Raw genomic sequence first — 13,677 nt, 5'->3', positions numbered from 1 at the left:
CCGGCCGCCAGGCTGTCTTTTTTTTGCACAGCTAGTTGCCTCCAGGAGGCCACAAGAGGGAGACAAGGGACTGCAAAATGGAAAATAGGCATCCACCAACTTTACAGACAACTTCTCCTTGCTCCTACAACCTCCATCCTTGCACAGTTTGTTATTCTTCTAGGTAACATAGTAACAAATCCAAATTGCTGCTCTCTTTGTAGGCAAGCAAGGCTTTGTTGCAACTGCAATTCTTACTTCTTCTTGAAATGTAGGGACGACAGTACATTCCATCACATCCATCTAGTGTACACAGGTAGGTCCATTGTGGCGGGCAGGCGAGCGGGCGGGCTGCTTTATTGGCTGTTTGCTGTTCCCCTACTCCACTCCACTATTTGACTGTTGTGCTGCATCAATCAATCAATCAATCAATCAATCAATCAATCAATCAATCAATCAATCAATCAGTGGCTGGCTCAGGTGCAGCTCTTTAACTTACCTAAAAGGGAGGGCGGAGAGAAGACAAGGAAGGTGAATGAGGTGTTCCAATGTGAAATGCCGGAAACACAGAAACACAGACGACACACAACAAGAGGTGGCAATCTATTCATTAATTGCATTTAATCAATGAGCTCATTATCACTCATGCATTGTCCAACAGGTGTTGAAATAATGGGATTAAAAGGGGAGATCCCTTCAGAAAGACAGAAACAATAGCAAAGACAAAAAACACTTTTGGAATCTGCTTTTAGTCAACACATAAGGAAAGGGTGCACCGGTCCTGGAAATACTGCAATACCAGGTCAATGCGTGGAGTGGACAGAGCAAGCTCTATTTCCATCTCCCTGTTCTAAAAATCCATTTAATATATGGTCCCCAGATAGGGGACGTATCAGATATTAAACTGATAAGAACAGATACTACACTTGATCTTAGCCAAAAGGCCGAGAAGCGATAACCCGAACGGGCCGCGCGTTGCCCGAGCCTGCCCGATACTGCTGTTCAGCCCTTGCAGCGATTCAGCCTACTTCTAGGCAATTCCATGGGGCCCTGCAGGCTCACACACTCACAGCTACACGGGAGGTGAATAAAGGCCGGAGAGGAAGCCAGACAGGATTTGCTTCTTTTGCTTGCACCACAATGCAGTGCTGAAAGAGGAGGAATCTACATAAAAACGCCTTCCTGGCAACGCCCAAATGCCCTGCTGCCATGCAGATAAACACTGGCAGTGGCAGCAAGTGCATGCCCACAGCCACCCCTTGTTCCTTCACACCTTGTATCAGCTGTAATCCAGTCCAGTCCAGTGCTGCCTGCTGAGCAGCACTGACCAACACTGCCTGGGCCCAGGCTTTTATCTCTGAGGCCCCATTATGATGTCAGAAAGCTGGCTCTGGAATCCTGAGGGCTCCACTATGACACGTGCAAAGTTCCGTCTGAACTTTATATAAGACGGTGAGGCTCAGTCAGTCACTCAGTGTTGCCTGAGAGGGCAACACTGCAACAGCCGGCCGCCAGGCTGTCTTTTTTTTGCACAGCTAGTTGCCTCCAGGAGGCCACAAGAGGGAGACAAGGGACTGCAAAATGGAAAATAGGCATCCACCAACTTTACAGACAACTTCTCCTTGCTCCTACAACCTCCATCCTTGCACAGTTTGTTATTCTTCTAGGTAACATAGTAACAAATCCAAATTGCTGCTCTCTTTGTAGGCAAGCAAGGCTTTGTTGCAACTGCAATTCTTACTTCTTCTTGAAATGTAGGGACGACAGTACATTCCATCACATCCATCTAGTGTACACAGGTAGGTCCATTGTGGCGGGCAGGCGAGCGGGCGGGCTGCTTTATTGGCTGTTTGCTGTTCCCCTACTCCACTCCACTATTTGACTGTTGTGCTGCATCAATCAATCAATCAATCAATCAATCAATCAATCAATCAATCAATCAATCAGTGGCTGGCTCAGGTGCAGCTCTTTAACTTACCTAAAAGGGAGGGCGGAGAGAAGACAAGGAAGGTGAATGAGGTGTTCCAATGTGAAATGCCGGAAACACAGAAACACAGACGACACACAACAAGAGGTGGCAATCTATTCATTAATTGCATTTAATCAATGAGCTCATTATCACTCATGCATTGTCCAACAGGTGTTGAAATAATGGGATTAAAAGGGGAGATCCCTTCAGAAAGACAGAAACAATAGCAAAGACAAAAAACACTTTTGGAATCTGCTTTTAGTCAACACATAAGGAAAGGGTGCACCGGTCCTGGAAATACTGCAATACCAGGTCAATGCGTGGAGTGGACAGAGCAAGCTCTATTTCCATCTCCCTGTTCTAAAAATCCATTTAATATATGGTCCCCAGATAGGGGACATATCAGATATTAAACTGATAAGAACAGATACTACACTTGATCTTAGCCAAAAGGCCGAGAAGCGATAACCCGAACGGGCCGCGCGTTGCCCGAGCCTGCCCGATACTGCTGTTCAGCCCTTGCAGCGATTCAGCCTACTTCTAGGCAATTCCATGGGGCCCTGCAGGCTCACACACTCACAGCTACACGGGAGGTGAATAAAGGCCGGAGAGGAAGCCAGACAGGATTTGCTTCTTTTGCTTGCACCACAATGCAGTGCTGAAAGAGGAGGAATCTACATAAAAACGCCTTCCTGGCAACGCCCAAATGCCCTGCTGCCATGCAGATAAACACTGGCAGCGGCAGCAAGTGCATGCCCACAGCCACCCCTTGTTCCTTCACACCTTGTATCAGCTGTAATCCAGTCCAGTCCAGTGCTGCCTGCTGAGCAGCACTGACCAACACTGCCTGGGCCCAGGCTTTTATCTCTGAGGCCCCATTATGATGTCAGAAAGCTGGCTCTGGAATCCTGAGGGCTCCACTATGACACGTGCAAAGTTCCGTCTGAACTTTATATAAGACGGTGAGGCTCAGTCAGTCACTCAGTGTTGCCTGAGAGGGCAACACTGCAACAGCCGGCCGCCAGGCTGTCTTTTTTTTGCACAGCTAGTTGCCTCCAGGAGGCCACAAGAGGGAGACAAGGGACTGCAAAATGGAAAATAGGCATCCACCAACTTTACAGACAACTTCTCCTTGCTCCTACAACCTCCATCCTTGCACAGTTTGTTATTCTTCTAGGTAACATAGTAACAAATCCAAATTGCTGCTCTCTTTGTAGGCAAGCAAGGCATTGTTGCAACTGCAATTCTTACTTCTTCTTGAAATGTAGGGACGACAGTACATTCCATCACATCCATCTAGTGTACACAGGTAGGTCCATTGTGGCGGGCAGGCGAGCGGGCGGGCTGCTTTATTGGCTGTTTGCTGTTCCCCTACTCCACTCCACTATTTGACTGTTGTGCTGCATCAATCAATCAATCAATCAATCAATCAATCAATCAATCAATCAGTGGCTGGCTCAGGTGCAGCTCTTTAACTTACCTAAAAGGGAGGGCGGAGAGAAGACAAGGAAGGTGAATGAGGTGTTCCAATGTGAAATGCCGGAAACACAGAAACACAGACGACACACAACAAGAGGTGGCAATCTATTCATTAATTGCATTTAATCAATGAGCTCATTATCACTCATGCATTGTCCAACAGGTGTTGAAATAATGGGATTAAAAGGGGAGATCCCTTCAGAAAGACAGAAACAATAGCAAAGACAAAAAACACTTTTGGAATCTGCTTTTAGTCAACACATAAGGAAAGGGTGCACCGGTCCTGGAAATACTGCAATACCAGGTCAATGCGTGGAGTGGACAGAGCAAGCTCTATTTCCATCTCCCTGTTCTAAAAATCCATTTAATATATGGTCCCCAGATAGGGGACGTATCAGATATTAAACTGATAAGAACAGATACTACACTTGATCTTAGCCAAAAGGCCGAGAAGCGATAACCCGAACGGGCCGCGCGTTGCCCGAGCCTGCCCGATACTGCTGTTCAGCCCTTGCAGCGATTCAGCCTACTTCTAGGCAATTCCATGGGGCCCTGCAGGCTCACACACTCACAGCTACACGGGAGGTGAATAAAGGCCGGAGAGGAAGCCAGACAGGATTTGCTTCTTTTGCTTGCACCACAATGCAGTGCTGAAAGAGGAGGAATCTACATAAAAACGCCTTCCTGGCAACGCCCAAATGCCCTGCTGCCATGCAGATAAACACTGGCAGCGGCAGCAAGTGCATGCCCACAGCCACCCCTTGTTCCTTCACACCTTGTATCAGCTGTAATCCAGTCCAGTCCAGTGCTGCCTGCTGAGCAGCACTGACCAACACTGCCTGGGCCCAGGCTTTTATCTCTGAGGCCCCATTATGATGTCAGAAAGCTGGCTCTGGAATCCTGAGGGCTCCACTATGACACGTGCAAAGTTCCGTCTGAACTTTATATAAGACGGTGAGGCTCAGTCAGTCACTCAGTGTTGCCTGAGAGGGCAACACTGCAACAGCCGGCCGCCAGGCTGTCTTTTTTTTGCACAGCTAGTTGCCTCCAGGAGGCCACAAGAGGGAGACAAGGGACTGCAAAATGGAAAATAGGCATCCACCAACTTTACAGACAACTTCTCCTTGCTCCTACAACCTCCATCCTTGCACAGTTTGTTATTCTTCTAGGTAACATAGTAACAAATCCAAATTGCTGCTCTCTTTGTAGGCAAGCAAGGCTTTGTTGCAACTGCAATTCTTACTTCTTCTTGAAATGTAGGGACGACAGTACATTCCATCACATCCATCTAGTGTACACAGGTAGGTCCATTGTGGCGGGCAGGCGAGCGGGCGGGCTGCTTTATTGGCTGTTTGCTGTTCCCCTACTCCACTCCACTATTTGACTGTTGTGCTGCATCAATCAATCAATCAATCAATCAATCAATCAATCAATCAATCAATCAATCAATCAATCAGTGGCTGGCTCAGGTGCAGCTCTTTAACTTACCTAAAAGGGAGGGCGGAGAGAAGACAAGGAAGGTGAATGAGGTGTTCCAATGTGAAATGCCGGAAACACAGAAACACAGACGACACACAACAAGAGGTGGCAATCTATTCATTAATTGCATTTAATCAATGAGCTCATTATCACTCATGCATTGTCCAACAGGTGTTGAAATAATGGGATTAAAAGGGGAGATCCCTTCAGAAAGACAGAAACAATAGCAAAGACAAAAAACACTTTTGGAATCTGCTTTTAGTCAACACATAAGGAAAGGGTGCACCGGTCCTGGAAATACTGCAATACCAGGTCAATGCGTGGAGTGGACAGAGCAAGCTCTATTTCCATCTCCCTGTTCTAAAAATCCATTTAATATATGGTCCCCAGATAGGGGACGTATCAGATATTAAACTGATAAGAACAGATACTACACTTGATCTTAGCCAAAAGGCCGAGAAGCGATAACCCGAACGGGCCGCGCGTTGCCCGAGCCTGCCCGATACTGCTGTTCAGCCCTTGCAGCGATTCAGCCTACTTCTAGGCAATTCCATGGGGCCCTGCAGGCTCACACACTCACAGCTACACGGGAGGTGAATAAAGGCCGGAGAGGAAGCCAGACAGGATTTGCTTCTTTTGCTTGCACCACAATGCAGTGCTGAAAGAGGAGGAATCTACATAAAAACGCCTTCCTGGCAACGCCCAAATGCCCTGCTGCCATGCAGATAAACACTGGCAGCGGCAGCAAGTGCATGCCCACAGCCACCCCTTGTTCCTTCACACCTTGTATCAGCTGTAATCCAGTCCAGTCCAGTGCTGCCTGCTGAGCAGCACTGACCAACACTGCCTGGGCCCAGGCTTTTATCTCTGAGGCCCCATTATGATGTCAGAAAGCTGGCTCTGGAATCCTGAGGGCTCCACTATGACACGTGCAAAGTTCCGTCTGAACTTTATATAAGACGGTGAGGCTCAGTCAGTCACTCAGTGTTGCCTGAGAGGGCAACACTGCAACAGCCGGCCGCCAGGCTGTCTTTTTTTTGCACAGCTAGTTGCCTCCAGGAGGCCACAAGAGGGAGACAAGGGACTGCAAAATGGAAAATAGGCATCCACCAACTTTACAGACAACTTCTCCTTGCTCCTACAACCTCCATCCTTGCACAGTTTGTTATTCTTCTAGGTAACATAGTAACAAATCCAAATTGCTGCTCTCTTTGTAGGCAAGCAAGGCTTTGTTGCAACTGCAATTCTTACTTCTTCTTGAAATGTAGGGACGACAGTACATTCCATCACATCCATCTAGTGTACACAGGTAGGTCCATTGTGGCGGGCAGGCGAGCGGGCGGGCTGCTTTATTGGCTGTTTGCTGTTCCCCTACTCCACTCCACTATTTGACTGTTGTGCTGCATCAATCAATCAATCAATCAATCAATCAATCAATCAATCAATCAATCAGTGGCTGGCTCAGGTGCAGCTCTTTAACTTACCTAAAAGGGAGGGCGGAGAGAAGACAAGGAAGGTGAATGAGGTGTTCCAATGTGAAATGCCGGAAACACAGAAACACAGACGACACACAACAAGAGGTGGCAATCTATTCATTAATTGCATTTAATCAATGAGCTCATTATCACTCATGCATTGTCCAACAGGTGTTGAAATAATGGGATTAAAAGGGGAGATCCCTTCAGAAAGACAGAAACAATAGCAAAGACAAAAAACACTTTTGGAATCTGCTTTTAGTCAACACATAAGGAAAGGGTGCACCGGTCCTGGAAATACTGCAATACCAGGTCAATGCGTGGAGTGGACAGAGCAAGCTCTATTTCCATCTCCCTGTTCTAAAAATCCATTTAATATATGGTCCCCAGATAGGGGACGTATCAGATATTAAACTGATAAGAACAGATACTACACTTGATCTTAGCCAAAAGGCCGAGAAGCGATAACCCGAACGGGCCGCGCGTTGCCCGAGCCTGCCCGATACTGCTGTTCAGCCCTTGCAGCGATTCAGCCTACTTCTAGGCAATTCCATGGGGCCCTGCAGGCTCACACACTCACAGCTACACGGGAGGTGAATAAAGGCCGGAGAGGAAGCCAGACAGGATTTGCTTCTTTTGCTTGCACCACAATGCAGTGCTGAAAGAGGAGGAATCTACATAAAAACGCCTTCCTGGCAACGCCCAAATGCCCTGCTGCCATGCAGATAAACACTGGCAGCGGCAGCAAGTGCATGCCCACAGCCACCCCTTGTTCCTTCACACCTTGTATCAGCTGTAATCCAGTCCAGTCCAGTGCTGCCTGCTGAGCAGCACTGACCAACACTGCCTGGGCCCAGGCTTTTATCTCTGAGGCCCCATTATGATGTCAGAAAGCTGGCTCTGGAATCCTGAGGGCTCCACTATGACACGTGCAAAGTTCCGTCTGAACTTTATATAAGACGGTGAGGCTCAGTCAGTCACTCAGTGTTGCCTGAGAGGGCAACACTGCAACAGCCGGCCGCCAGGCTGTCTTTTTTTTGCACAGCTAGTTGCCTCCAGGAGGCCACAAGAGGGAGACAAGGGACTGCAAAATGGAAAATAGGCATCCACCAACTTTACAGACAACTTCTCCTTGCTCCTACAACCTCCATCCTTGCACAGTTTGTTATTCTTCTAGGTAACATAGTAACAAATCCAAATTGCTGCTCTCTTTGTAGGCAAGCAAGGCTTTGTTGCAACTGCAATTCTTACTTCTTCTTGAAATGTACGGACGACAGTACATTCCATCACATCCATCTAGTGTACACAGGTAGGTCCATTGTGGCGGGCAGGCGAGCGGGCGGGCTGCTTTATTGGCTGTTTGCTGTTCCCCTACTCCACTCCACTATTTGACTGTTGTGCTGCATCAATCAATCAATCAATCAATCAATCAATCAATCAATCAATCAATCAATCAATCAGTGGCTGGCTCAGGTGCAGCTCTTTAACTTACCTAAAAGGGAGGGCGGAGAGAAGACAAGGAAGGTGAATGAGGTGTTCCAATGTGAAATGCCGGAAACACAGAAACACAGACGACACACAACAAGAGGTGGCAATCTATTCATTAATTGCATTTAATCAATGAGCTCATTATCACTCATGCATTGTCCAACAGGTGTTGAAATAATGGGATTAAAAGGGGAGATCCCTTCAGAAAGACAGAAACAATAGCAAAGACAAAAAACACTTTTGGAATCTGCTTTTAGTCAACACATAAGGAAAGGGTGCACCGGTCCTGGAAATACTGCAATACCAGGTCAATGCGTGGAGTGGACAGAGCAAGCTCTATTTCCATCTCCCTGTTCTAAAAATCCATTTAATATATGGTCCCCAGATAGGGGACGTATCAGATATTAAACTGATAAGAACAGATACTACACTTGATCTTAGCCAAAAGGCCGAGAAGCGATAACCCGAACGGGCCGCGCGTTGCCCGAGCCTGCCCGATACTGCTGTTCAGCCCTTGCAGCGATTCAGCCTACTTCTAGGCAATTCCATGGGGCCCTGCAGGCTCACACACTCACAGCTACACGGGAGGTGAATAAAGGCCGGAGAGGAAGCCAGACAGGATTTGCTTCTTTTGCTTGCACCACAATGCAGTGCTGAAAGAGGAGGAATCTACATAAAAACGCCTTCCTGGCAACGCCCAAATGCCCTGCTGCCATGCAGATAAACACTGGCAGCGGCAGCAAGTGCATGCCCACAGCCACCCCTTGTTCCTTCACACCTTGTATCAGCTGTAATCCAGTCCAGTCCAGTGCTGCCTGCTGAGCAGCACTGACCAACACTGCCTGGGCCCAGGCTTTTATCTCTGAGGCCCCATTATGATGTCAGAAAGCTGGCTCTGGAATCCTGAGGGCTCCACTATGACACGTGCAAAGTTCCGTCTGAACTTTATATAAGACGGTGAGGCTCAGTCAGTCACTCAGTGTTGCCTGAGAGGGCAACACTGCAACAGCCGGCCGCCAGGCTGTCTTTTTTTTGCACAGCTAGTTGCCTCCAGGAGGCCACAAGAGGGAGACAAGGGACTGCAAAATGGAAAATAGGCATCCACCAACTTTACAGACAACTTCTCCTTGCTCCTACAACCTCCATCCTTGCACAGTTTGTTATTCTTCTAGGTAACATAGTAACAAATCCAAATTGCTGCTCTCTTTGTAGGCAAGCAAGGCTTTGTTGCAACTGCAATTCTTACTTCTTCTTGAAATGTAGGGACGACAGTACATTCCATCACATCCATCTAGTGTACACAGGTAGGTCCATTGTGGCGGGCAGGCGAGCGGGCGGGCTGCTTTATTGGCTGTTTGCTGTTCCCCTACTCCACTCCACTATTTGACTGTTGTGCTGCATCAATCAATCAATCAATCAATCAATCAATCAATCAATCAATCAGTGGCTGGCTCAGGTGCAGCTCTTTAACTTACCTAAAAGGGAGGGCGGAGAGAAGACAAGGAAGGTGAATGAGGTGTTCCAATGTGAAATGCCGGAAACACAGAAACACAGACGACACACAACAAGAGGTGGCAATCTATTCATTAATTGCATTTAATCAATGAGCTCATTATCACTCATGCATTGTCCAACAGGTGTTGAAATAATGGGATTAAAAGGGGAGATCCCTTCAGAAAGACAGAAACAATAGCAAAGACAAAAAACACTTTTGGAATCTGCTTTTAGTCAACACATAAGGAAAGGGTGCACCGGTCCTGGAAATACTGCAATACCAGGTCAATGCGTGGAGTGGACAGAGCAAGCTCTATTTCCATCTCCCTGTTCTAAAAATCCATTTAATATATGGTCCCCAGATAGGGGACGTATCAGATATTAAACTGATAAGAACAGATACTACACTTGATCTTAGCCAAAAGGCCGAGAAGCGATAACCCGAACGGGCCGCGCGTTGCCCGAGCCTGCCCGATACTGCTGTTCAGCCCTTGCAGCGATTCAGCCTACTTCTAGGCAATTCCATGGGGCCCTGCAGGCTCACACACTCACAGCTACACGGGAGGTGAATAAAGGCCGGAGAGGAAGCCAGACAGGATTTGCTTCTTTTGCTTGCACCACAATGCAGTGCTGAAAGAGGAGGAATCTACATAAAAACGCCTTCCTGGCAACGCCCAAATGCCCTGCTGCCATGCAGATAAACACTGGCAGCGGCAGCAAGTGCATGCCCACAGCCACCCCTTGTTCCTTCACACCTTGTATCAGCTGTAATCCAGTCCAGTCCAGTGCTGCCTGCTGAGCAGCACTGACCAACACTGCCTGGGCCCAGGCTTTTATCTCTGAGGCCCCATTATGATGTCAGAAAGCTGGCTCTGGAATCCTGAGGGCTCCACTATGACACGTGCAAAGTTCCGTCTGAACTTTATATAAGACGGTGAGGCTCAGTCAGTCACTCAGTGTTGCCTGAGAGGGCAACACTGCAACAGCCGGCCGCCAGGCTGTCTTTTTTTTGCACAGCTAGTTGCCTCCAGGAGGCCACAAGAGGGAGACAAGGGACTGCAAAATGGAAAATAGGCATCCACCAACTTTACAGACAACTTCTCCTTGCTCCTACAACCTCCATCCTTGCACAGTTTGTTATTCTTCTAGGTAACATAGTAACAAATCCAAATTGCTGCTCTCTTTGTAGGCAAGCAAGGCTTTGTTGCAACTGCAATTCTTACTTCTTCTTGAAATGTAGGGACGACAGTACATTCCATCACATCCATCTAGTGTACACAGGTAGGTCCATTGTGGCGGGCAGGCGAGCGGGCGGGCTGCTTTATTGGCTGTTTGCTGTTCCCCTACTCCACTCCACTATTTGACTGTTGTGCTGCATCAATCAATCAATCAATCAATCAATCAATCAATCAATCAATCAATCAATCAATCAATCAGTGGCTGGCTCAGGTGCAGCTCTTTAACTTACCTAAAAGGGAGGGCGGAGAGAAGACAAGGAAGGTGAATGAGGTGTTCCAATGTGAAATGCCGGAAACACAGAAACACAGACGACACACAACAAGAGGTGGCAATCTATTCATTAATTGCATTTAATCAATGAGCTCATTATCACTCATGCATTGTCCAACAGGTGTTGAAATAATGGGATTAAAAGGGGAGATCCCTTCAGAAAGACAGAAACAATAGCAAAGACAAAAAACACTTTTGGAATCTGCTTTTAGTCAACACATAAGGAAAGGGTGCACCGGTCCTGGAAATACTGCAATACCAGGTCAATGCGTGGAGTGGACAGAGCAAGCTCTATTTCCATCTCCCTGTTCTAAAAATCCATTTAATATATGGTCCCCAGATAGGGGACGTATCAGATATTAAACTGATAAGAACAGATACTACACTTGATCTTAGCCAAAAGGCCGAGAAGCGATAACCCGAACGGGCCGCGCGTTGCCCGAGCCTGCCCGATACTGCTGTTCAGCCCTTGCAGCGATTCAGCCTACTTCTAGGCAATTCCATGGGGCCCTGCAGGCTCACACACTCACAGCTACACGGGAGGTGAATAAAGGCCGGAGAGGAAGCCAGACAGGATTTGCTTCTTTTGCTTGCACCACAATGCAGTGCTGAAAGAGGAGGAATCTACATAAAAACGCCTTCCTGGCAACGCCCAAATGCCCTGCTGCCATGCAGATAAACACTGGCAGCGGCAGCAAGTGCATGCCCACAGCCACCCCTTGTTCCTTCACACCTTGTATCAGCTGTAATCCAGTCCAGTCCAGTGCTGCCTGCTGAGCAGCACTGACCAACACTGCCTGGGCCCAGGCTTTTATCTCTGAGGCCCCATTATGATGTCAGAAAGCTGGCTCTGGAATCCTGAGGGCTCCACTATGACACGTGCAAAGTTCCGTCTGAACTTTATATAAGACGGTGAGGCTCAGTCAGTCACTCAGTGTTGCCTGAGAGGGCAACACTGCAACAGCCGGCCGCCAGGCTGTCTTTTTTTTGCACAGCTAGTTGCCTCCAGGAGGCCACAAGAGGGAGACAAGGGACTGCAAAATGGAAAATAGGCATCCACCAACTTTACAGACAACTTCTCCTTGCTCCTACAACCTCCATCCTTGCACAGTTTGTTATTCTTCTAGGTAACATAGTAACAAATCCAAATTGCTGCTCTCTTTGTAGGCAAGCAAGGCATTGTTGCAACTGCAATTCTTACTTCTTCTTGAAATGTAGGGACGACAGTACATTCCATCACATCCATCTAGTGTACACAGGTAGGTCCATTGTGGCGGGCAGGCGAGCGGGCGGGCTGCTTTATTGGCTGTTTGCTGTTCCCCTACTCCACTCCACTATTTGACTGTTGTGCTGCATCAATCAATCAATCAATCAATCAATCAATCAATCAGTGGCTGGCTCAGGTGCAGCTCTTTAACTTACCTAAAAGGGAGGGCGGAGAGAAGACAAGGAAGGTGAATGAGGTGTTCCAATGTGAAATGCCGGAAACACAGAAACACAGACGACACACAACAAGAGGTGGCAATCTATTCATTAATTGCATTTAATCAATGAGCTCATTATCACTCATGCATTGTCCAACAGGTGTTGAAATAATGGGATTAAAAGGGGAGATCCCTTCAGAAAGACAGAAACAATAGCAAAGACAAAAAACACTTTTGGAATCTGCTTTTAGTCAACACATAAGGAAAGGGTGCACCGGTCCTGGAAATACTGCAATACCAGGTCAATGCGTGGAGTGGACAGAGCAAGCTCTATTTCCATCTCCCTGTTCTAAAAATCCATTTAATATATGGTCCCCAGATAGGGGACGTATCAGATATTAAACTGATAAGAACAGATACTACACTTGATCTTAGCCAAAAGGCCGAGAAGCGATAACCCGAACGGGCCGCGCGTTGCCCGAGCCTGCCCGATACTGCTGTTCAGCCCTTGCAGCGATTCAGCCTACTTCTAGGCAATTCCATGGGGCCCTGCAGGCTCACACACTCACAGCTACACGGGAGGTGAATAAAGGCCGGAGAGGAAGCCAGACAGGATTTGCTTCTTTTGCTTGCACCACAATGCAGTGCTGAAAGAGGAGGAATCTACATAAAAACGCCTTCCTGGCAACGCCCAAATGCCCTGCTGCCATGCAGATAAACACTGGCAGCGGCAGCAAGTGCATGCCCACAGCCACCCCTTGTTCCTTCACACCTTGTATCAGCTGTAATCCAGTCCAGTCCAGTGCTGCCTGCTGAGCAGCACTGACCAACACTGCCTGGGCCCAGGCTTTTATCTCTGAGGCCCCATTATGATGTCAGAAAGCTGGCTCTGGAATCCTGAGGGCTCCACTATGACACGTGCAAAGTTCCGTCTGAACTTTATATAAGACGGTGAGGCTCAGTCAGTCACTCAGTGTTGCCTGAGAGGGCAACACTGCAACAGCCGGCCGCCAGGCTGTCTTTTTTTTGCACAGCTAGTTGCCTCCAGGAGGCCACAAGAGGGAGACAAGGGACTGCAAAATGGAAAATAGGCATCCACCAACTTTACAGACAACTTCTCCTTGCTCCTACAACCTCCATCCTTGCACAGTTTGTTATTCTTCTAGGTAACATAGTAACAAATCCAAATTGCTGCTCTCTTTGTAGGCAAGCAAGGCTTTGTTGCAACTGCAATTCTTACTTCTTCTTGAAATGTAGGGACGACAGTACATTCCATCACATCCATCTAGTGTACACAGGTAGGTCCATTGTGGCGGGCAGGCGAGCGGGCGGGCTGCTTTATTGGCTGTTTGCTGTTCCCCTACTCCACTCCACTATTTGA

At 47.8% G+C, this 13,677-nt stretch overlaps 9 non-coding genes across 9 annotated transcripts; all 9 read right to left on the bottom strand.

Annotated features, from left to right (window-relative positions):
* Positions 1-744: 744 nt before the first annotated feature.
* Positions 745-935, bottom strand: LOC142685112 (U2 spliceosomal RNA). The gene has a single exon (XR_012854671.1). It is a non-coding gene; the product is annotated as a U2 spliceosomal RNA (small nuclear RNA).
* A 1,288-nt stretch (positions 936-2,223) lies between these two features.
* Positions 2,224-2,414, bottom strand: LOC142684910 (U2 spliceosomal RNA). The gene has a single exon (XR_012854488.1). It is a non-coding gene; the product is annotated as a U2 spliceosomal RNA (small nuclear RNA).
* Positions 2,415-3,694: 1,280 nt separating this feature from the next.
* LOC142685100 (U2 spliceosomal RNA) lies at positions 3,695-3,885 on the bottom strand. The gene has a single exon (XR_012854660.1). It is a non-coding gene; the product is annotated as a U2 spliceosomal RNA (small nuclear RNA).
* A 1,296-nt stretch (positions 3,886-5,181) lies between these two features.
* Positions 5,182-5,372, bottom strand: LOC142685088 (U2 spliceosomal RNA). Its single transcript, XR_012854649.1, has one exon. It is a non-coding gene; the product is annotated as a U2 spliceosomal RNA (small nuclear RNA).
* Positions 5,373-6,656: 1,284 nt separating this feature from the next.
* On the bottom strand, positions 6,657-6,847 carry LOC142685076 (U2 spliceosomal RNA). Its single transcript, XR_012854638.1, has one exon. It is a non-coding gene; the product is annotated as a U2 spliceosomal RNA (small nuclear RNA).
* Positions 6,848-8,139: 1,292 nt separating this feature from the next.
* On the bottom strand, positions 8,140-8,330 carry LOC142685064 (U2 spliceosomal RNA). The gene has a single exon (XR_012854627.1). It is a non-coding gene; the product is annotated as a U2 spliceosomal RNA (small nuclear RNA).
* A 1,280-nt stretch (positions 8,331-9,610) lies between these two features.
* On the bottom strand, positions 9,611-9,801 carry LOC142685051 (U2 spliceosomal RNA). Its single transcript, XR_012854616.1, has one exon. It is a non-coding gene; the product is annotated as a U2 spliceosomal RNA (small nuclear RNA).
* Positions 9,802-11,097: 1,296 nt separating this feature from the next.
* On the bottom strand, positions 11,098-11,288 carry LOC142685039 (U2 spliceosomal RNA). Its single transcript, XR_012854605.1, has one exon. It is a non-coding gene; the product is annotated as a U2 spliceosomal RNA (small nuclear RNA).
* Positions 11,289-12,560: 1,272 nt separating this feature from the next.
* On the bottom strand, positions 12,561-12,751 carry LOC142685026 (U2 spliceosomal RNA). The gene has a single exon (XR_012854593.1). It is a non-coding gene; the product is annotated as a U2 spliceosomal RNA (small nuclear RNA).
* Positions 12,752-13,677: the final 926 nt, after the last annotated feature.

The sequence above is a fragment of the Rhinoderma darwinii genome, assembly GCF_050947455.1.
Source record: "Rhinoderma darwinii isolate aRhiDar2 chromosome 5 unlocalized genomic scaffold, aRhiDar2.hap1 SUPER_5_unloc_11, whole genome shotgun sequence".
NCBI lineage: Eukaryota > Metazoa > Chordata > Amphibia > Anura > Rhinodermatidae > Rhinoderma > Rhinoderma darwinii.
Note: the sequence above shows the minus strand (reverse complement) of the source record. Positions and strands in the feature narration are given on the sequence as shown.